Source organism: Lithobates pipiens, unplaced genomic scaffold (assembly GCF_037356315.1).
Source record: "Lithobates pipiens isolate NorthernLeopardFrog02 unplaced genomic scaffold, aLitPip1_a1.2 Scaffold_8, whole genome shotgun sequence".
NCBI lineage: Eukaryota > Metazoa > Chordata > Amphibia > Anura > Ranidae > Lithobates > Lithobates pipiens.
The window spans coordinates 646,348,317-646,371,123 of NW_027507903.1; positions in this window are offsets into that span (position 1 = coordinate 646,348,317).

Sequence of the window (22,807 nt, forward strand, 5' to 3'; positions counted from 1 at the left end):
CACAGGGATGACGAGAACCCCTCATAATGGGCACAGCAGGTGTACAGACCCAGAAACTCAGCACAGGGATGGCGAGAACCCCTCATAATGGGCACATCAGGTGTACAGACCCAGGAACTCAGCACAGGGATGACGAGAACCCCTCATAATGGGCACAGCAGGTGTACAGACCCGTGAACTCAGCACAGGGATGGTGGAAACCCCTCATAATGGGCACAGCAGGTGTACAGACCCGTGAACTCAGCACAGGGATGGCGGGAACCCCTCATAATTGGGCACATCAGGTGTACAGACCCAGGAACTCAGCACAGGGTTGGTGGGAAACCCTCATAATGGGCACAGCAGGTGTACAGACCCAGGAGCCCAGCACATGGATGGTGGGAACCCCTCATAGTGGGCCCATCAGGTATACAGACCCAGGAATTCAGCACAGGGATGGTGGGAACCCCTCATTATGGGCACAGAGGGTATACAGACCTGGGAACTTAGCACAGGGATGAAGGGAATCCCTCATAATGGGCACAGCAAGTGTGCAGACCCAGGAACTTTGCATTGCAGTCTTTCCTGTTTTCTGCCACGAGATATCATTTTAATCCTCCAGTTTGTGATTTTGTAAAAATCAGATTGAGGGCAGCTCTTAAAATAAAATAAAAAAACTATCCAAAATTCCAGTTTAATAGGCACGTTGTAAATGGATGCACGGAAAGGAAACTACATGCAGCTCATTAATTTATGCATATCATAAAAAATGCAGTTCATCTATAAATGCGCAAAACAGACGAGTCCCACAGCACTCAGGCTTGTCGGCTAGCAAAGGCGACAAAAGCTTCAAACTCGACTCTCAGATGGTGATAAAAGCAGAGGCTCCGGTTATATAATATGGGGAAGCCACGTGCCGAGGCGGCTGCACAGGCCTCTGGGAGCAGCAATATGGCTTGTATAGTGATTATGGTTCCTCTGACACTGGGCCTAGGATTTGAAAGATCAGTTCTTCTGTAGAACACCCCTTCGGGAATATTTGCAAAAGTTGGCAAACTCAGAGGATGAGTCCTGCTCTGTGGATGATTGAACTGTGTGAATTATTCCAATAGGCCAAAATTACTCCAAAAATAACCCAATGGAGGACCATATGGAGAGAATATATGAGAAAATATCATATTTAGACTGAAGCAGTGTATAATGTCATCAGGGCTGGGCCGAGGAGTAGGGCAGAGGAGGTGGCCATATTGGGTGGTTCAGAAGAGGGGGGCACACTTTGGCCTTTTTGCTTTGGGTGCTGAAGTACTAAGTCCCGGCATTGGGAGTCAATGACCACCCTCTTCTCCTGTCATATACCGCATATAAGGTTATAGGTAAATATTCCACATCTGGACCTACATGGGTACAGCCAAGTCAACAGGACCTGGTAGTTGTATAATGGGCCCATGGGTATGTTTTTTTTGCCCCTTTCGATATAACAAGTGGCACTGATAACTCTGATGGCTATATGGAAAGGTGAGAACTTGCTGAAAATAGTACTGGCCAGCAATGTTGCCCATAACAAATCCGACACCTGTCCTAAAGGTCAACTCCAAATAAAATTGTATGTTTTACTTCTGGCTTCTGCCTCTGCAGTATTACTTCTACCTGCAGTAGGTTTTGTCTCTGCCCCTCCAACAATGGTGAGATTTCCATACAGTAGTTTGTGTCTCTGCCCCTCCCACATTGGTGAGATTTCCATACAGTAGTTTGTGTCTCTGCCCCTCCCACAGTGGTGAGATTTCCTGCAGTAGTTTGTGTCTCGGCCCCTCCCACAATAGTGAGATTCTCCTGCAGTAGTTTGTGTCTCTGCCCCTCCCACAATGGTGAGATTTCCATGCAGTAGTTTGTGTCTCTGCCCCTCCCACAATGGTGAGATTTCTCTGTAGTAGTTTGTGTCTCTGCCCCTCCGGCAATGGTGAGGTTTTCCTGCAGTAGTTTGTCTCTGCCCCTCCCGCAATGGTGATATTCCCTGCAGAAGTTTGTGTCTCTGCCCCTCCCACAATAGTGAGATTTCTCTGCAGTAGTTTTGTCTCTGCCCTGCCCACAATGGTGAGATTTTCATGCAATAATTTGTGTCTCTGTTCCTCCCACAATGGTGAAATTTCACCACAGTAGTTTGTGCTTCTGCCCCTCCCACAATGGTGAGGTTTTCCTGCAGTGGTTTGTGTCTCTGCCCCTCCCACAATGGTGAGATTCCCCTGCAGTACTTTGTGTCTATGTCCCTCCCACAATGATGAGGTTTCCAGCAGTAGTTTGTGTCTCTAACCCCTCCTACAATGGTGAGATTCCCCTGCAGTACTTTGTGTCTCTGCCCCTCCCACAACGGGGAGATTTCCCTGCAGTAGTTTGTGTCTCTGCCCTGCCCACAATGATGAGGTTTCCTGCAGAAGTTTGTGTCTCTGCCCCTCCCACAATGGTCAGATTTCCATGCAGGAGTTTGTGTCTCTGCCCCTCCCACAATGGTGAGATTTCTCTGCAGTAGTTTGTAGGGGTGCAATGAATCAAGAAAAATCATGGATCGGATCGTTCCTCGGATCAGAGTCACGGATCGGATCATTTTTCGGATCAGCAAATAATAATTTAATTTGCAAAAACCTGTGAAAATTCCACCACCATATAGTCCCCAATGTAATATCCACAATCTCCCCCACTGTAATTTTGGCTGGGTATGGCTGAGCATGGCTGAGTATTGCAGAGTATGGCTGGGTATCGCAGAGTATTGCAGAGTATGGATGGGTATCGCAGAGTATTGCAGAGTATGGATGGGTATCGCAGAGTATTGCAGAGTATGGATGGGTATCGCAGAGTATTGCAGAGTATGGCAGAGTATGGCTGGGTATGGCTGGGTATGGCAGGGTATGGCTGGGTATGGCTGAGTATGGCTGGGTATGGCGGAGTATGGGCAGGTATTGCAGATTATTGGTAGGGTATTGCAGAGTATTGGCAGGGTATTGGCAGGGTATTGCAGAGTATTGGCAGGGTATTGGCAGGGTATTTCAGAGTATTGGCAGGGTATTGCAGAGTATTGGCAGGATATTGCAGAGGATCGCAGGGTATTGCAGGGTATTGCAAAGTATTGGCAGGGTATTGCAGAGTATTGGCAGGGTATTGCAGAGTATTGGCAGGGTATTGGCAGGGAATTGCAGAGTATTGGCAGGGTATTGCAGAGTATTGGCAGGGTATTGGCAGGGTATGGAGGGGTGGCTGCCTCCATCCGATCTCTCCCCTCCAGTGTACAGATTAGTACAGAGAGGGGAGAGAGGAACCGGCGTCATGTCATGATGCCGGTTTGTTTACAAGTGATCGCTCTGTCGGTCTGGAGTACGGCAGTAAGCACACTCTCTGGGACAAAGTAGCGGTCACAAGGTTTCTTAAGAGGAGCATGGACCTGAGCAGCAAGAATTTTGTCACCCAAAGGAGAAGTGAGACTGGTGCGAACCGTAGCCAGAATACAATCAGGAGGAATTACAGGAACCAGAACAGGCTCCATCTTGGAAGTGGAGGAAAATTGTCGTGACAAAGCGCCAGCCCTTACATTCTTAGTACCGGGTAAGATTGAGACAATGTAATTGAAACTAGACAAGAAAAGAGCCCATTGCACCCTTCTGGGAGAGAGGCATTTAGCCTCAGACAAGAATGTGGTATTCTTATGGTCAGTAAGAATGAGAACCGGCACAGTGGTACCTTCGAGGAGATGTCTCCATTCTTTCAGGGCTAAAATGATTGCTAACAGCTCTCTGTCCCCAATCTCGTAATTGCACTCCACAGGTGACAATTTCTTGGAAAAGTAGTCACACGGATGCATAGCGCTCTCAGAGGTAGGACGTTGAGACATAAGGGTGCCAACTCCAGTCTCAGAAGCATAAACCTCAAGGATAAAAGGTAACGTAGGATCAGGATGTGCCAAAACAGGAGCAGAAACAAAGGCAGCCTTGAGACTCTCGAAGGCCTTAATGGACTCCGGAGACCAACTCCGTGGGTTACCGCTATTTCTGGTCATATCAGTCAGGGGCTTGACCAGAGACGAGAAGTTACGAATCAACTTCCGATAATAGTTGGAAAAGCCAAGAGAAGGACGGGTCGGGGCCACTGTAGGACTGCTGAAAGTTTCTCTGGGTCCATCAAAAAACCAGCAGTGGAAATGACATAACCCAGGAATTTAACCTGTTCACGATGGAATTCACACTTCTCCAATTTACAAGATTGTTCTCCCTTAGTTTCTGAAGCACACAACAGACATCTGTGTGGTGGATCACCAGGAACTTAGAAAATATGAGGATATCATGGAGATAAACCACCACACATAACTGCAACAAATCTCGGAGAACATCGTTAATAAATTCCTGGAAAACTGCCGGGGCGTTACAAAGGCCAAAAGGCATTACAAGGTACTCATAATTGCCTGTTCTGGTATTAAATGCAGTTTTCCTCTTGTTGCCCTTCTTAATTCTCACAAGATTATATGTATGCCCTTCTCAAATAAAGCTTGGTGAAAAGCGTTGCTCCCTTGAGGCGGTCAAATAACTCCGTAATCAACGGAATCGGATAGGCATTCTTAATCGTGAGACGACTAAGACCCCTATAATCAATAGAAGATCTTGGTTCACCACTCTTCTTCACAAAGAAGAAACCAGCAGAAGACCAGGTTTTGCGGATGAAATCTCGAGAAAATGCGTCTGCAACATACTCCTCCACGGCCTTATCCACCAAGACCGACAAAGGGTAAACTCGGCCATGAGGGGGTATGGCACCAGGTTAAAGGTCAGCGGTGCAATCATATGACGGCTGTGGAGGCAAACTACCGGCTTGGCCTTTGTCAAAGATATTGCTAAAATCACAGTACTCTTCCAGCAGGGAGGAGAGTGAAGAGGTGCACAGGACCTTGGATACCTTCAGGAAGAATGTCTCACTGCATTGTTGTGACCAGGAGAGAACCTCAGCATGGAGCCAATCAAAAGAAGGGTTGTGCCTCTGTAACCAAGGATAACAAATAACCAGCAGAAACTCTCTTGGTAAAGAGCCCCTATGACCATGGACAACAGAACATTCTCATGAATCACATGGGCAGGCTGTAAAGGTCTCCCGTCAAAAGCCTCAATGGGAAGTGGAGTGTCACGCAGCTGCAGCGGAATTGAGTGCTTCGATACAATGACAGCATTAATGAACAGGCCTGCAGCCCCAAAATTGATTAGATCCTGTATCTCGACGGACGACTCAGCCCAGGAAAGGCTAACCGAAGCCATGGGCTTGTCCTTCAGGATAACTGGCGACGAAACAACGCCACCTTATGTCTATCCATGACAGGACCTAAAGGTTCGGGTAGAACAAGACTTCACAAAGTGACCTGCCTGGCCACAATAAAGGCACAATCTCTCCCTCCTCCTAAGGGTTCCCTTATCTGCAGAGAGACGCATGAAGCCCAAGTGTATGGGTTCATCTTCACTGACCAACTGGGTACCAGGAGGCATGGGAGGTGAGGGAGGCAAGGGTGGGACTGTAAAGCACGGAGACAAATGTACAGGAGGCTTCCACAAGCGCTCCTTAAAAGAGAGACTTTTTCTGAGTCTGGAGTCAACGAGGATGGCAAACGTGATCAACTTCTCCTGCTCAGTGGACAGTCGGTATATCTCGGTCTGCTATCTCATCCTTGATGGTATCCGAGAGACCATGAGAAAAAAGCAGCCACGAGGGCCTCATTGTTTCACGCAACCTCTGCTGCCAGAGTACAAAATTCAATGGTGTAATCGGCAACAGTTCTCATACTCTGATTGACATGAGGCACTTGGCAGCAGAAGCGGAGCATGCGGGAATGTCAAATACCCTTTTAAAAGAAGCCACAAACTCAGGGTAACTCAAGCCAACAGGTTTTTGCGTCTCCCATAGAGGGTTTGCCCAGGCCAAGGCTTTCTCAGAAAGCAAAGATATCACTAAACCTACTTTGCTTCTATCTGTGGGAAACACCTGGGGCAGCATCTCAAAGTATATGTCAACCTGGTTGAGAAACCCTCTGCAGTGGACTGGATCGCCCCCAAATCGCTGGGGAAGCAGAGCGGAACCAGACATACCTCTTATAGAGGTAATACTCAAGGCAAGTGCCTGCACAGAGACTGGAGCAGCAGCAGGGACAGCCTGCAACACAGGTTGTACTGGAACAGCCACAGTGGTAGATTCCAGGGGAGCCGTGTGACTCAGGAGCGTTTTTAACGCCATGGCAAACTGATCAATGCTCCATGATCCATGCTGATCCACTGCTCATCCAATCTGGAAAAAATATTACCAACAAGTGGATTGACTGCATCTTCTGAATTCATGGCCTTTGCCTACTGTCAGAAACCATGAATCAGACTGAGACAGAAGTACAGTTAAATCACACTTGTTTAATAATAATAAAAAAAGGTAAGCAGAGCGAACGTAGTCAAAACATAGCCTGGGTTCAGGAACAGGAACGGATAGTCAGACAAGCCAAAATGTCAGGGAGCCAGAGAACAGCATAGTAGAACAGCAAGCAGGAACTGGAGTCAGAAGGAATGTCAGCCAAGCAAGTCTTTAACAGAAACACAGGAGAGCGTCTCTAGAGATGTGACCAAGGTGAAGGCAGAGATCACCTGGACAGGATGGCTTAAGTAGGCAGGACTGACGAGCAGGATCTCTCCACAGTGAGTCACTGTGGAGAGATAGGAACTGGTAATTAGCCAACAGCTGAGCGTCCAGCTCAGAGAAGGAAGGGCTGAGCCCAGTCCTGACACTCAAGGCTTGGAAGTGTCGGAGAGCATTTTCATTTTCAAAGCACCTGAGTTAAGCATTGCACAAATACTGACACAAGGGGGGGGGGGGGGGGGTCTGCATATCCTGGAGCACTTGAGTATCTCCAACACAATCTGCAGACCCTGGAGCACTTGATTACCACCAGCACACTCTTCAGATCCTGTAGCACTTGAGAATCCCTAACTCACTCTGCAGATCCTGGAACATTTAAGTACCGCCAACATACTCTGCAGATCCTGGAGCATTTGAGTACCTCAACACACCCTGCAGATACTGGAGCACCTTAGTAGCCCAACATAATCTGCAGATCCTGGAGCACTTGAATACCCCCAACACACTGCAGATCCTGGAGCACCTTAGTACCCCCAACACACTCTGCAGATCCTGGAGCACTTGTGTACCCCAAACACACTCTGGAGATCTCTGAGCACTTGAGTACCCCCAACACCTTCTGCAGATCCTGGAACATTTAAGTACCCCCAACACACTCTGCAGATCCTGGCACACTTGAGTACTCCAACACACAACATATGGGCAGATCATTTTACCAATATACAGTACTTCAGAACCTTTGCCCTTTCATACTACACCGAAAAAATATGTCATGGATTGGTACAGCACAACAGTGCTCCAATGAATACTCCCAAGGCGCTTGTACCCGACCATTCGTAAATTGATGCAACACATCTCCAAATAAAGGCAGCACAATCATTCTATTCAAGCCATGCCAATGGAATGTTATACCTGCCAACTGCAGAAGGTCCTGGTGTCACAAGCAAGTCAAATGCAGTTCAACTTCATGGGTATATTTTAGTTGTTTTGACTTCAAACTGCTCTGAGCTGCTTCTAAGTTGTCCTGCATAGAGTATTGTGTATATTTGTTAGGGCAAATTTCAGCATTTTATGGTGTTCTGGAATGGAACCTCTACTGGAAAATCTCAGAAGTCAGAGCTAAGTCAGGTCAAGCTTCTGCATTCCATTGTATTCCAGCACCTCAACTGGAAGAGCTTAGAGGTTAGGTCCAAGTTAGCATTAGTTTCTAAATTTCATGGTGCCCTGGCACTTCTACTATATGACCTCTGAGGTCAGGGCCAAGCCAGGCTAAGCTCCTGCAATGTATGATGTTCTGGAACCTCTACTGGAAGATCTCATAGGTTGGGGGCCAAATCAGGGCAACCTTCAGCATTTCATTATGTTTTGGAATCACTACTGGAAGAGCTCAGAGGTCAAGCCAAGTCAGAGCAAGCTTATGCATTTCATAGTGGTCTGGAAATTTTACTGGAAGATCTCAGAGGTCATGGCCAAGTCAGGATGAGCTTCTGCAATTTATGCTGTTCTGGCACCTCTATTGGAATATCTAGAATTTCAGGGCCACGTCAGGATGTTTCATGGTGTTCCAGCACCTCCACTGGAAGATCTCAAAAGGTCAAAGCCAAGTCAGGGCAAATTTCTGCATTTCATGGTGTTCTGGCACCTCTACTGGCAGATCTGAGAATTCATTGCCAGATTAAGGCTTGCTTCTGTTCTGGTACCTCTACTGGCAGATCTGAGAAGTCAGGGCCAGGTTAAGGCTTGCTTCTGTTCTCGCACCTCTACTATAAGCTCTCAACAGTTTTTGCCAAGTCAAGCCAAGCTTCTGCAATTTATGAATTGAGTTTAGTTGAGTGACATCTTGATATAGCATGGTCATTTACCCCGAAGGATGCTGACGAGCTTGGCGGAGACCCTGGAAAAAAGGGACTAGGAGGAGACAAAATCAGGTGGAAGCAATATGATGGATGGAACAAGAGAGGCTACCAATTTATTGTGTTCTGACTCCTCTATTGGAAGATCTTGAGGGTAAAGGCCAAGTCAGGGAAAGATTCTGCATTTCATTGTGTTCTGAAAGATTCCAGTGGCCATAGAAAAGTTAGCACGAGCTTCTGATTTTTTTGTGTTTTGGAGCCTCTACTAGAAGATCTCAGTGGTCAGGGTCAAGCCAGGCAAAGCTACTGCGATTTTTAATGTTCTGTAACCTCTCAGAAGTCAGGGCCAAATCAGGGCAATCTTCAGCATTTCATTATTTTTGGAACCTCTACTGAAAGATCTCAAAAGTCAGAACAAGTCAAAGCACAGTTTTGTATTTCTTAGCCCTTGTACACACGGTCGGAGATTCCGACGGAATATGTCCGATCGGACCGTTTTGTCGGATATTCCGACTGTGTGTGGTCTCCATCGGACTGTTTCCGTCGGAGTATCCGACGGACCAAGTTTTCCAACTTGTTGGTAAAATTTTCTGACAAAATGCTCCGATCGGACATACTCCGATCATGTGTAGAGAATTCCGATCGGACAAAGTGCCACGCATGCTCAGATCAAATTCCTACATCAAAGCTATTGGCTACTAGCCTGAATGTAGTCCCGTCGTAACGAAATAACGGCATCACGTTCTGAACGATCGGATTTTCCGACAACTTTGTCCGACCGTGTATATGCAACAGTTTCGGGCAAAATCCGTGGGAGAAAATCCGACGGATTTGGTTGTCGGAATGTCCGACCGTGTGTACAAGGGCTAAGTGTTTTAGAATCTCTACTAGAAGATCGCAGGCCAAGTCAGGGAGAGCTTCTGCATTTGACGTTTTTTTGGAACTTCTACTGGAAGATGTCAGGGATCAGGGCTAAGTCAGCACAATCTTCTGCATTTCCTGACATTCTGGAACCTCTACTGGAAGATCTCTTTTAGAATATCTCAAAACTTAGAGCCACATCAGGGTGAGCTTATGTGTTTAATGGGGTTCCAGCACCACTTCTGGAAGATCTCAAATGTCAAGGTAAAGTCAGGGCAAAATTTTGCATTTCATGATGTTCTGGCACCTCTATTAAAAGATGTCAAAAGTGAGTTTCCGAGTTCCATGGTGTTCTAGCACCACTACTGGAAGATCTGAGAAGTCAGGGTCAAGTTAAGACTCACTTCTGGATTTCATTGAGTTTTGGCACCTCTACTGCAAGCTCTGTGCCATGTCAAGCCAAGCTTCTGCGATTTATGGTGTTATGACACCTCTATTGGAAGATCTCAAGGTCAATCAGAGAAAGATTCTGATTTAATGTCATTCCAGCACCTCTACTGGAAAATCTCAAAAGCTGGAGCCAAATCAGGGTGAGCTTCTGAGTTTCAAGGTGTACTGTCACCTCTACTGGAAGATCCAAGAGGTCTGGGTCAGGTCAGGGCAAGCGTCAGCATTGTATGGTTTTTCCAACACCCCAAAGATCTCAGATCAAGGCCAAATCAGGGTGAGCTTATGCATTTTACTGTGTTCCGGCACCTCTGCTGGAAGATCTCAGAAGTCAGGGCCAAGTTAGAGTGGTCTTCTGCATTTCATTGTGTTTCAGTACCCCTACTGGAGTATCTTAGAGGTCAGAACTAAATGAGGGTGAGCTTATGCATTTCATGGGGGGGGGGGGGGTGGCAACATGAAGATCCCAGAGTTCAGTTTTAAGTCAGGGCAAACTTCTGCATTTCATGGTGTTCCAGCACCTCTATTTGAAGATCTCAAAGATTAGGGCCAAGTCAAGGCAAGCTTCTGCATTTCATTGTGTGCTGGCACCTCTATTGCAAGATCCCAGGGGTCAGGGCCAAGTCAGGATGAGCTTCTGCACTTCATGGTACAGACACTTCTGCTGGAAAATCTCAAAAGTCAGAGCAACATCACGGTAAGCCTCTGTGTTTCAAAGTGTCCCAGCACCTCCACTGGAAAATCTCAGAGATCATGGCCATGTCCGTGAGAGTTTCTGCTTTTTGTGGTGTCCTGGGACCTTTGCTGGAGAAGAGTTTAGGGCAAAGTCAGGATGAACTTCTGAATTTCATAGTGTTCTCAGAACTCTACTTGAAGGCTTCAGAGGTCAGGACCAATTCAGGCGAACCTCTACATTTCATGGTGTTCTGGCACCTTTACTGGAAGGTCCTAGAGGTCAGGGTCAAGTCAAGGCAAGCTTCTGCATGTCATGGGGTCCTGGCACCTCTACTGGAAGTTTTCAGAGGTCAGGGCCAAGACAGGGCAAGATTCTACATTTCATAGTGTTCTAGAACATCTGCTGGAAGATCTCAGAGGTCAGGTCCAAATCAGGGTGAGCCTCAGCTTTCCATGGTGTCGTGGCACATCGACTGCAAGAACATGTCAGGAACAGCTTCTGCATTTTATGGTGGTCCAGAACTTCTGTATTAGATAATCGCAGAGATCAGAATCACGTCAGGGTGAACCTCTGCATTTCATGGTGTTCTGGCACCTCTACCACAAGATCTCAGAGGTCAGGACCAAGTCAGGATAAGCTTCTACATGTCATGGTGTCCTGGCACATCTACTGGAAGATCTTAGAGCTCAGGGTCAAGTCAGGGAAAGCCTCTACATGTCATGGTGTCCTGGCACCTCTATGGGAGGATTTAAGAGGTCAGGGCCAAGACAATTTCAAAGTGTACTGGCACCTCAACTAGAAGATCCCAGAGGTCAGGGCCAAGTCAGGGCAAGCATCAGCATTTCATGGTATTTCCTACACCCTGAAGATCTCGGTGGTCATGGCTAATTCAGGGCATGCTTCTGCAATTCATGGTCTTCCAGTACTGCTACTGGTAGGTCTCAGAGGTCAGGGCCAAGTCAAGGCAAGCTTCTGCATTTCAAGGTGTACTGGCACCTCTATTGGAAGATCCCAGAGGTCAGAACCAAGTCAGGGCGGGCTTCAGCATTTCATGGTGCGGACACTTCTGCTGGAAGATCTCAAAGGTCAAAGCAACATCATAGTAAGCTTTTGTGTTTCATGGTGTTCCAGCACTTCCACTGAAGGATCTCAGAGGTCAGAGCCATGTCGATGAGAGTTTCTGCATTTCATGGTGTCCTGGAACCTTTGCTGGAGAATCCAAGTGATCAGGGCCAAGTCATGTTGAACTTTTGAATTACGTGGTGTTCTGGCACCTCTACTTGAAGTACTTAAAGGTCAGAGCCAAGTCAGGGCGAACGTCCGCATTTAATGATGTACTGGCACCTCTAGCAGAAGATCTCACAGGTCAGGACCAAGCTTCTACATGTCATTGTGTTCTGGCACCTCTACTTGAAGTACTCAGAGGTCAGGGCCAAATCAGGGCAAACCTCTGCATTTCATGATCTTCTGGCACCTCTACCAGAAGATCTCAGAGATCAGGACCAAGCTTCTACATGTCATGGTGTTATGGTACCTTCTACTGGAAGATCTTGGAAGTCAGGGCCAAGTAAGGGTGAGCTACACCATTCCATGGTGTCCTGGCACCTCTCCTGGAAGATTTTCAGAGGTCAAGGCCATACCAGGAAGAGCTTCTCCCGGCCCAGAACCTCTGCTGAATAATCCCAGAAGTCAGGGCCAGAAATACCCCTATGTAACAATATATAAAGGAGATGACAGGTGCTCTTTATGCAGACAGCAGGGGTCTACATTGGTGGTAGCTATGGAGCAGGGGCATAACTAGAAATCACAGGGCCCCATAGAAAAATGTTGTATGGGCCCCCCCCCCACCCAGGGGCGGATCCAGATTCTAGTCTCGGGAGGGGCACTGATAGAAAATACTTTTATGGGGGGCAATTTATTGGGGCAATGGCTGATGTTGGCGCTTCAATTATCATGGCACCATTTGTGTTATGGTGTCAGGTTGATTGAAACACATTATTTCTATTATTACATTGTTATAGAAAATTAAATAGTTCAACTCACCATAATGCAGAATCAGTGGGAGCCCCGAGTGTGTCACCTGCCACCAGATGCAGATTGTCACTTGTCACAAGTTGCAGATTGTCCACCTGCCACACATTGTGGATTGTCCACTTGTCACGTCACCTGCCACACATTGCGGATTGTCCACTTGCCACGTGACCTGCCACCCATTGTGGATTGTCCACTTGCCACATGACCTGCCACTCATTTCAGATTGTTCACTTGCCACAAGTTGCAGATTGTCACTTGCCACACATTGCAAATTGTCCACTTGCCATGTCACCTGCCACACATTGTGGATTGTCCACTTGCCACGTCACCTGCCACACATTCTGGATTGTCCATTTGCCACGTCACCTGCCACCCATTGCGGTTTGTCCATTTGCCACGCCACCTGCCACCCACTGCAGATTGTCCATTTGCCACGTCACCTGCCACCCATTGCGATTTGTCCACTTGCCACGTGACCTGCCACACATTGCGGATCCTCCACTTGCCACGTGACCTGTCACACATTGCGGATTGTCCACTTGCCACGTCACCTGCCACCCATTGCGGATTGTCCATTTGCCATGTCATCTGCCACACATTGCGGATTGTCCATTTGCCACGTCACCTGCCACACATTGCGGATTGTCCACTTGCCACGTCACCTGCTACCCATTGCGGATTGTCCATTTGCCACGTCAAATGCCACACATTGCAGATTGTCCACTTGCCACGTCACCTGCCACAAGTTTCAGATTGTCCCCTTGCCACGTCACCTGCTACACATTGCGGATTGTCCATTTGCCACGTCACCTGCCACAAGTTTCAGATTGTCCCCTTGCCATGTCACCTGCTACACATTGCGGATTGTCCACTTGCCACGTCACCTGCCACACATTGCAGATTGTCCACTTGCCAAGTCACCTGCCACAAATTGCGGATTGTCACTTTCCTGCTAAGGTGGGGAATAGGATTGTCACTCTATTTGCCAGTCTGAGTCAGGCAGCAGAGAGATGATGTAATCTCTCTGCTGCCTGCACAGTGAGTGAGGGCGGAGCTGGCAGTTTGCAGGGTGGGCGGTAAGAGATGATGTCTTCTCTCTGCCCTGCCACCCGCTGATTGGTCACCCACTAAGCCTCCCCGCTGGCAGCTTCACCGACAACCCCCCGCCGCCGCCGAGTCACCTGGCTGTGTCCGCTCGTACAGTCAGTGTGACTGTACGAGCGCCAAGCGGACAGGAAGCTCGGCGGCTCACCCGCCGCCCAATCACCGGGCCCTCCTCAGCTGCGGGCCCCATAGCGACCGCACGGGTTGCTATGGCGGTAGTTCCGCCACTGCCATGGAGAAAGAGCTAGAAAAGTAGAGCTGATCTCCAGCCACAAAGATCCAGCTTCAGGGATTTCCCCCGCAGTACCTTTTTCTGCCACTAGATATCCTCATTCTCATGTTCAGCATCATTCAAACTAACTCCTCTGAGCCCAGGTCATCCTGGACCTAACCCTAGCTTGTGACTGGACAGTAAAAATAGAAGCAGTGCAGTGATGAACTCATGTCTCCTTCACTCTGCTCTCTCCTCCTATCAGCACGCTTCTTGTCAGCACATGAACTGATTGGCTCCTGGTGCTGCTTCTTCCTCTCACACTCCAGCCCTGCTCTACTGGGATTGCCAGAAGCTAACACCAGGTCCCATTCGTGGACGCTTCCTGTCCTGTGATGACAACACTCATTCATTGTACTGTATGGAGGAGCAGCGTTGTCACCCCAGGACAGAACTTCAGAACCCCTCCCCCCCTCCTTATCTCCATAACATGGGGATAAGCAGGGCTGCTTTTTAGAAATCATGGGACCCCATACAGGCTGTCCCCTCCCAGTGTCTCCACATACACTCCCCATGCATCCCCCTACATTCTGCACCATTCCATTACTCCTTGTATCCCCTTAGCTCACAGTGCCCCCTGTAGGTCATATCTGCACTGTTCCCATCTCTGGGATTTGGGGTGATAACTAAGAGAGGTTTTATGTAGTCCTTAGAGATACTTGGGGGTGTTCTTTAGTCTTAAGAGATAACGGGGGATGTTCTGTAGTCCTCAGAGATAACTGGGGGAGGTATTCTGAAGCCCCAGAGATAAACAGGGGAGGTGTTCTGTAGTCCTCAGAGATAACCAGGGAAAGTGTTCTGTAATCCTCAGACATAACTGGGGTGTTTTGTAGATTTAGGAGATAACTGGGGGTGTTCTGTAGTCCTGAGAGATAACTGGGGGAGGTGATAACAAGGGGAGGTGTTATGTAGTCCTTAGAGATACTTGGGGGTGTTTTGTAGCCTTAAGGGATAACTGGGAGAGATATTCAGTAGCCCCCAGAGATAACTACAGGAAGTTGTCTGTAATCCTAAAAGATACCTGGGGAGGTGTTCTGTAGTCCCCAAAGATAACTGGGAGGTGTTTTGTAGTCCTCAGAGATAACTGTGGGAGGTGAAAAAAAAATCTAAATCGCATTTAAAAAAAATGATTGAGAGATTGTTGGGTGTGTGGTCCGGTTTTGGGGTGGGGGGTGAGGTGTATGGCCCTGTTTTGGGGTGGGGGATCGATGTGTGTGGCCCAGTTTTGGGGTGGGAGGAGTAAGGTGTGTGGCTCGGTTTTGGGGTGGGGGGCGAGGTGTGTGGCCCGGTTTTGGGGTGGGGAGTGAGGTGTGTGGCCCGGTTTTGGGGTGGGGGGTGAGGTGTGTGGCTCGGTTTTGAGGTGGGGGTTTGAGGTGTGTGGTTCGGTTTTGGGGCGTGGGGAGTGAGGTGTGTGGCCCGGTTTTGGGGTAGGGAGCGAGGTGTATGGCCCGGTTTTGGGGTGGGGAGTGAGGTGTGTGGCCCGGTTTTGGGGTGGGGGGGTGAGGTGTGTGGCCCGGTTTTGGAATGGGGGGGTGAGGTGTGTGGCCCAGTTTTGAGGTGTGGGGAGCGAGGTGTGTGGCCCGGTTTTGGGGTGGGGAGTGAGGTGTGTGGCCCGGTTTTGGGGTAGGGGGTGAGGTGTGCGGCCCGGTTTTGGGGTCGGGGGTGAGGTGTGTGGTCTGGTTTTGGGGTGGGGGAACGAGGTGTGTGGCCAGGTTTTGGGGTGGGGGAACGAGGTGTGTGGCCAGGTTTTGGGGTGGGGGAGCGAGGTGTGTGGCCCGGTTTTGGGGTGGGGGGCAAGCTGTGTGGCCCGATTTTGGGGTGGGGGGCAAGGTGTGTGACCCTGTTTTTGGGTGGGGGGAGCGAGATGCGTGGTCCGGTTTTGGAGTGGGGTGGAGTGAGCTGTGTGGCCCGGTTTTGGGGTGGGGGGAGTGAGGTGTGTGGCCCGGTTTTGGGGTGAGGGAGTGAGGTGTGTGGCCCGGCTTTGGGGTGGGGGGAGCGAGGTGTGTGGCCCAGTTTTGGGGTGGAGTGAGGTGTGTGGCCCTGTTTTGGGGTGGGGTGGAGCGAGGTGTTTGGCCCTGTTTTGGAGTGGGGTGGAGTGAGGTCCCTGGCCCTGTTTTGGGGTGGAGCGAGGTGTGTGGCCCTGTTTTGGGGTGGGGTGGAGTGAGGTGCTTGGCCCTGTTTTGGGGTGGAGCGAGGTGTGTGGCCCTGTTTTGGGGTGGGGTGGAGTGAGGTGCGTGGCCCTGTTTTGGGGTGGGGGAGAGAGGTGTGTGGCCCTGTTTTGGGGTGAGGGGAGCGAGGTATGTGGCCCGGTTTTGGGGTGGGGTGGAGCGAGGTGTTTGGCCCTGTTTTGGAGTGGGGCGGAGTGAGGTCCCTGGCCCTGTTTTGAGGTGGAGTGGAGTGAGGTGCGTGGCCCTGTTTTGGGGTGGGGTGGAGCGAGGTGTTTGGCCCTGTTTTGGAGTGGGGCGGAGTGAGGTCCCTGGCCCTGTTTTGGGGTGGAGCGAGGTGTGTGGCCCTGTTTTGGGGTGGGGTGGAGTGAGGTGCGTGGCCCTGTTTTGGGGTGGAGTGAGGTGTGTGGCCCTGTTTTGGGGTGGGGTGGAGTGAGGTGCGTGGCCCTGTTTTGGGGTGGGGGAGAGAGGTGTGTGGCCCTGTTTTGGGGTGAGGGGAGCGAGGTGTGTGGCCCGGTTTTGGGGTGGGGTGGAGTGAGGTGCGTGGCCCTGTTTTGGGGTGGAGCGAGGTGTGTGGCCCTGTGTTGGGGTGGGGTGGAGTGAGGTGCATGGCCCTGTTTTGGGGTGGGGTGGAGTGAGGTGCGTGGCCCTGTTTTGGGGTGGAGCGAGGTGCGTGGCCCTGTTTTGGGGTGGGGGAGCGAGGTGTGTGGTCCTGTTTTGGGGTGGGGGAGCGAGGTGTGTGGCCGGTTTTGGGGTGGGGGAGCAAGGTGTGTGGGCCAGTTTTGAGGTGGGGGAACGAGATGTGAGGTACGGTTTTGGGGTGGGGCGAGCGAGGTGTGTGGCCCGGTTTTGGGGTGGGCGAGCGAGGTGTGTGGCCCGATTTTGGGGTGGGGGGCGAGGTTTGTGGCCCGGTTTTGAGGTGGGGGAACGAGATGCATTGTACGGTTTTCGGGTGGGGGGAGCGAGGTGTGTGGCCCGGTTTTGAGGTGGGGCGAGCGAGTTGTGTGGCCCGGATTTGGGGTGGGGCGAGCGAGGTGTGTGGCCCGGTTTTGAGGTGGGGGGAACGAGATGCATGGTACAGTTTTCGGGTGGGGGGAGCGAGGTGTGTGGCCAGGTTTTGAGGTGGGGCGAGCGAGGTGTGTGGCCCCGTTTTGAGGTGGGGCGAGCGAGGTGTGTGGCCCGGTTTTGAGGTCGGGGGAATGAGATGCGTGGTACGGTTTTGGGGTGTGAGGGTGAGGTGTGTGGCCTGGTTTTCGGGTGGGGGGAGCGAGGTGTGTGGCCTGGTTTTCGGGTGGGGGGATCGAGGTGTGTGGCCTGGTTTTGGGGTGGGGGTGTGAGGTGCGTGGCCCTGTTTTGGGGTGGGGTGGAGTGAGGTGCGTGGCCCTGTTTTGGGGTGGAGCGAGGTGTGTGGCCCTGTTTTGGGGTGGGGTGGAGTGAGGTGAGTGGCCCTGTTTTGGGGTGGAGTGAGGTGCGTGGCCCTGTTTTGGGGTGGGGGAGCGAGGTGTGTGGCCCTGTTTTGGGGTGAGGGAGCGAGGTGTGTGGCCCGGGTTTGGGGTGGGGGAGCGACGTGTGTCGCCCGGTTTTGGGGTGGGGGAGCGAGGTGTGTGGCCCGGTTTTGAGGTGGGGGAACGAGATGCGTGGTACGGTTTTGGGGTTGGGCGAGCGAGGTGTGTTGCCCGGTTTTGGGGTGCTGCGAGCGAGGTGTGTGGCACGATTTTGGGGTGGGGGAACGAGATGCATGGTACGGTTTTCGTGTGGGGGGGCGAGGTGTGTGGCCCGGTTCTGAGGTGGGGCGAGCGAGGTGTGTGGCTCGGTTTTGGGGTGGGGCGAGCGAAGTGTGTGGCCCGGTTTTGAGGTGGGGGGCACGGGATGCGTGGAACGGTTTTCGGGTGGGGGGAGCGAGGTGTGTGGCCTGGTTTTGAGGTGGGGCGAGTGGGTTGTGTGGCCCGGTTTTGAGGTGCGGCGAGCGAGGTGTGTGGCCCGGGTTTTGAGGTGGGGCGAGCGAGGTGTGTGGCCCGGTTTTGAGGTGGGGGGAACGAGATGCGTGGTACGGTTTTAAGGTCGGGGGAACGAGATGCGTGGTACGGTTTTCAGTGGGGGGAGTGAGGTGTGTGGCCCGGTTTTGAGGTGGGGCGAGCAAGGTGTGTGGCCCGGTTTTGGGGTGGGGGGAGCGAGGTGTGTGGCCCGGTTTTGGGGTGGGGGGAACGAGATGCATGGTACGGTTTTCGGGTGGGGGGAGCGAGGTGTGTGGCCCGGTTTTGAGGTGGGGCGAGCGAGGTGTGTGGCCTGGTTTTGGGGTGGGGCGAGCGAGGTGTGTGGCCCGGATTTGAGGTGGGGGGAACGAGATGCGTGGAACGGTTTTCGGGTGGGGGGAGCAAGGTGTGTGGCCTGGTTTTGAGGTGGGGCGAGCTGTTTGTGTGGCCCGGTTTTGAGGTGCGGCGAGCGAGGTGTGTGGCCCGGTTTTGAGGTGGGGGGAACGAGATGCGTGGTACGGTTTTCGGGTGGGGGGAGCGAGGTGTGTGGCCCGGTTTTGAGGTGGGACGAGCGATGTGTGTGGCCTGTTTTTGAGGTGGGGCGAGCGAGGTGTGTGGCCCGGTTTTGAGGTGGGGGGAACGAGATGCGTGGTACGGTTTTCGGGTGGGGGGAGCGAGGTGTGTGGCCCAGTTTTGAGTTGGGGCGAGCGAGGTGTGTGGCCCGGTTTTGGGGTGGGGGGAGCTAGATGCGTGGCCCGGTTTTGGGGTGGGGGGTGAGGTGTGTGGCCCAGTTTTGGGGTGGGGGGAACGAGATGCGTGGTCCAGTTTTGGGGTGGGAGGGTAAGGTGTGTGGCCCGGTTTTGGGGTGGGAGGGTGAGGTGTGTGGCCCGGTTTTGGGGTGGGGGTGCGAGGTGCGTGGCCCTGTTTTGGGGTGAGGTGGAGTGAGGTGCGTGGCCCGGTTTTGGAGTGGAGCGAGGTGCGTGGCCCTGTTTTGGGGTGGGGGAGCGAGGTGTGTGGCCCGGTTTTGGGGTGGGGGAGTGAGGTGTGTGGTCCGGTTTTGGGGTGGGGGTGCGAGGTGCGTGGCCCTGTTTTGGGGTGGCGGTGCGAGGTGCATGGCCCTGTGTTGGGGTGGAGTGAGGTGCGTGGCCCTGTTTTGGGGTGGAGCGAGGTGCGTGGCCCTGTTTTGGGGTGGGGGAGCGAGGTGTGTGGCCCTGTTTTGGGGTGAGGGGAGCGAGGTGTGTGGCCCGGTTTTGGGGTGGGGTAGCGAGGTGTGTGGCCCGGTTTTGAGGTGAGGCGAGCGAGGTGTGTGGCCCGGTTTTGGGGTGGGGCGAGCGAGGTGTGTGGCCTGGTTTTGAGGTGAGGCGAGCGAGGTGTGTGGCCTGGTTTTGGGGTGGGGCGAGCGAGGTGTGTGGCCCGGTTTTGAGGTGGGGGAACGAGATGCGTGGTACGGTTTTCGGGTGGGGGGAGCGAGGTGTGTGGCCCGGTTTTGAGGTGGGCGAGCGTGGTGTGTGGCCCGGTTTTGGGGTGGGAGGGTGAGGTGTGTGGCCCGGTTTTGGGGTGGGGGGAGTGAGGTGTGTGGCCTGGTTTTCGGGTGGGGGGAGCGAGGTGTGTGGCCCGGTTTTGGGGTGGGGGTGCGAGGTGTATGGCCTGGTTTTGGGGTGGGGGGAGAGAGGTGTGTGGCCCGGTTTTGGGGTGGGGGTGCGAGGTGTGTGGCCTGGTTTTGGGGTGGGGGCAGCGAGGTGTGTGGCCCGGTTTTGGGGTGGGGGAGCGAGGCGTGTGGCCCGGTTTTGGGGTGGGGGGTGAGGTGTGTGGCCTGGTGTTGGGGTAGGGGTGCGAGGTGTGTGGCCTGGTTTTGGGGTGGGGGAGCGAGGTGTGTGGCCTGGTTTTGGGGTGGGGGTGCGAGGTGTATGGCCTGGTTTTGGGGTGGGGGGAGAGAGGTGTGTGGCCCGGTTTTGGGGTGGGGGTGCGAGGTGTGTGGCCTGGTTTTGGGGTGGGGGCAGCGAGGTGTGTGGCCCGGTTTTGGGGTGGGGGAGCGAGGCGTGTGGCCCGGTTTTGGGGTGGGGGGTGAGGTGTGTGGCCTGGTGTTGGGGTAGGGGTGCGAGGTGTGTGGCCCGGTTTTGGGGTGGGGGGTGAGGTGTGTGGCCTGGTTTTGGGGTGGGGGGAGCGAGGTGTGTGGCCCGGTTTTGAGTTGGGGCGAGCGAGGTGTGTGGCCCGGTTTTGGGGTGGGGGAGCTAGATGCGTGGCCCGGTTTTGAGGTGGGGGGTGAGGTGTGTGGCCCGGTTTTGGGGTGGGGGGAATGAGATGCGTGGTCCAGTTTTGGGGTGGGAGGGTGAGGTGTGTGGCCCGGTTTTGGGGTGGGAGGGTGAGGTGTGTGGCCCGGTTTTGGGGTGGGGGTGCGAGGTGCGTGGCCCTATTTTGGGGTGAGGTGGAGTGAGGTGTGTGGCCCGGTTTTGGGGTGGGGGTGCGAGGTGTGTGGCCTGGTTTTGGGGTGGGGGGAGCGAGGTGTGTGGCCTGGTTTTGGGGTGGGGGGAGTGAGGTGTGTGGCCCGGTTTTGGGGTGGGGAAGTGAGGTGTGTGGCCCGGTTTTGGGGTGGGGGGAGTGAGGTGTGTGGCCCGGTTTTGGGGTGGGGGAGCGAGGTGTGTGGCCCGGTTTTGGGGTGGGGTGAGGTGTGTGGCCTGGTTTTGGGGTAGGGGTGCGAGGTGTGTGGCCTGGTTTTGGGGTGGGGGAGCGAGGTGTGTGGCCCGGTTTTGGGGTGGGGGGTGAGGTGTGTGGCCTGGTTTTGGGGTGGGGGGAGCGAGGTGTGTGGCCCGGTTTTGGGGTGGGGGGTGAGGTGTGTGGCCTGGTTTTGGGGTGGGGGTGCGAGGTGCGTGGCCTTATTTTGGGGTGAGGTGAAGTGAGGTGTGTGGCCCGGTTTTGGGGTGGGGGTGCGAGGTGTGTGGCCTGGTTTTGGGGTGGGGGGAGCGAGGTGTGTGGCCTGGTTTTGGGGTGGGGGGAGTGAGGTGTGTGGCCCGGTTTTGGGGTGGGGAAGTGAGGTGTGTGGCCCGGTTTTGGGGTGGGGGGAGTGAGGTGTGTGGCCCGGTTTTGGGGTGGGGGTGAGGTGTGTGGCCTGGTTTTGGGGTAGGGGTGCGAGGTGTGTGGCCTGGTTTTGGGGTGGGGGAGCGAGGTGTGTGGCCCGGTTTTGGGGTGGGGGGTGAGGTGTGTGGCCTGGTTTTGGGGTGGGGGGAGCGAGGTGTGTGGCCCGGTTTTGGGGTGGGGGGTGAGGTGTGTGGCCTGGTTTTGGGGTAGGGGTGCGAGGTGTGTGCCCCGGTTTTGGGGTGGGGCGAGCGAGGTGTGTGGCCCGGTTTTGAGGTGAGGCGAGCGAGGTGTGTGGCCCGGTTTTGGGGTGGGGCGAGCGAGGTGTGTGGCCCGGTTTTGAGGTGGGGGGAACGAGATGCGTGGTACAGTTTTTGGGTGGGGGGAGCGAGGTGTGTGGCCCGGTTTTGAGGTGGGCGAGCGTGGTGTGTGGCCCGGTTTTGGGGTGGGGGTGCGAGGTGTATGGCCTGGTTTTGGGGTGGGGGGAGCGAGGTGTGTGGCCCGGTTTTGGGGTGGGGGTGCGAGGTGTGTGGCCTGGTTTTGGGGTGGGGGGAGCGAGGTGTGTGGCCTGGTTTTGGGGTGGGGGAGCGAGGTGTGTGGCCCGGTTTTGGGGTGGGGGGTGAGGTGTGTGGCCTGGTTTTGGGGTAGGGGTGCGAGGTGTGTGGCCTGGTTTTGGGGTGGGGGAGCGAGGTGTGTGGCCCGGTTTTGGGGTGGGGGGTGAGGTGTGTGGCCTGGTTTTGGGGTGGGGGGAGCGAGGTGTGTGGCCCGGTTTTGGGGTGGGGGGTGAGGTGTGTGGGCTGGTTTTGGGGTAGGGGTGCGAGGTGTGTGGCCCGGTTTTGGGGTGGGGGGTGAGGTGTGTGGCCTGGTTTTGGGGTAGGGGGGTGAGGTGTGTGGCCCGGTTTTGGGGTGGGGGGGAGCGAGGTGTGTGGCCCGGTTTTGGGGTGGGGGGGTGAGATGTGTGGCCTGGTTTTGGGGTAGGGGTGCGGGGTGTGTGGCCCGGTTTTGGGGTGGGGGGAGCGAGGTGTGTGGCCTGGTTTTGGGGTGGGGGGTGAGGTGTGTTGCCTGGTTTTGGGGTAGGAGTGCGAGGTGTGTGGCCCGGTTTTGGGGTGGGGGGTGAGGTGTGTGGCCTAGTTTTGGGGTAGGGGTGCGAGGTGTGTGGCCCGGTTTTGGGGTGGGGGGGAGTGAGGTGTGTGGCCTGCTTTTGGGGTAGGGGTGCGAGGTGTGTGGCCCGGTTTTGGGGTGGGGGAGCGAGGTGTGTGGCCCGGTTTTGGGGTGGGGGGGCGAGGTGTGTGGCCCGGTTTTCGGGTGGGGGTGCGAGGTGTGTGGCCTGGTTTTGGGGTGGGGGAGCGAGGTGTGTGGCCTGGTTTTGGGGTGGAGGAGCGAGGTGTGTGGCCCGGTTTTGGGGTGGGGGGTGAGGTGTGTGGCCCGGTTTTGAGGTGGGCGAGCGTGGTGTGTGGCCCGGTTTTGGGGTGGGAGGGTGAGGTGTGTGGCCCGGTTTTGGGGTGGGGGGAGTGAGGTGTGTGGCCTGGTTTTCGGGTGGGGGGAGCGAGGTGTGTGGCCCGGTTTTGGGGTGGGGGTGCGAGGTGTATGGCCTGGTTTTGGGGTGGGGGGAGTGAGGTGTGTGGCCCGGTTTTGGGGTGGGGGTGCGAGGTGTGTGGCCTGGTTTTGGGGTGGGCGGAGCGAGGTGTGTGGCCTGGTTTTGGGGTGGGGGGTGAGGTGTGTGGCCTGGTTTT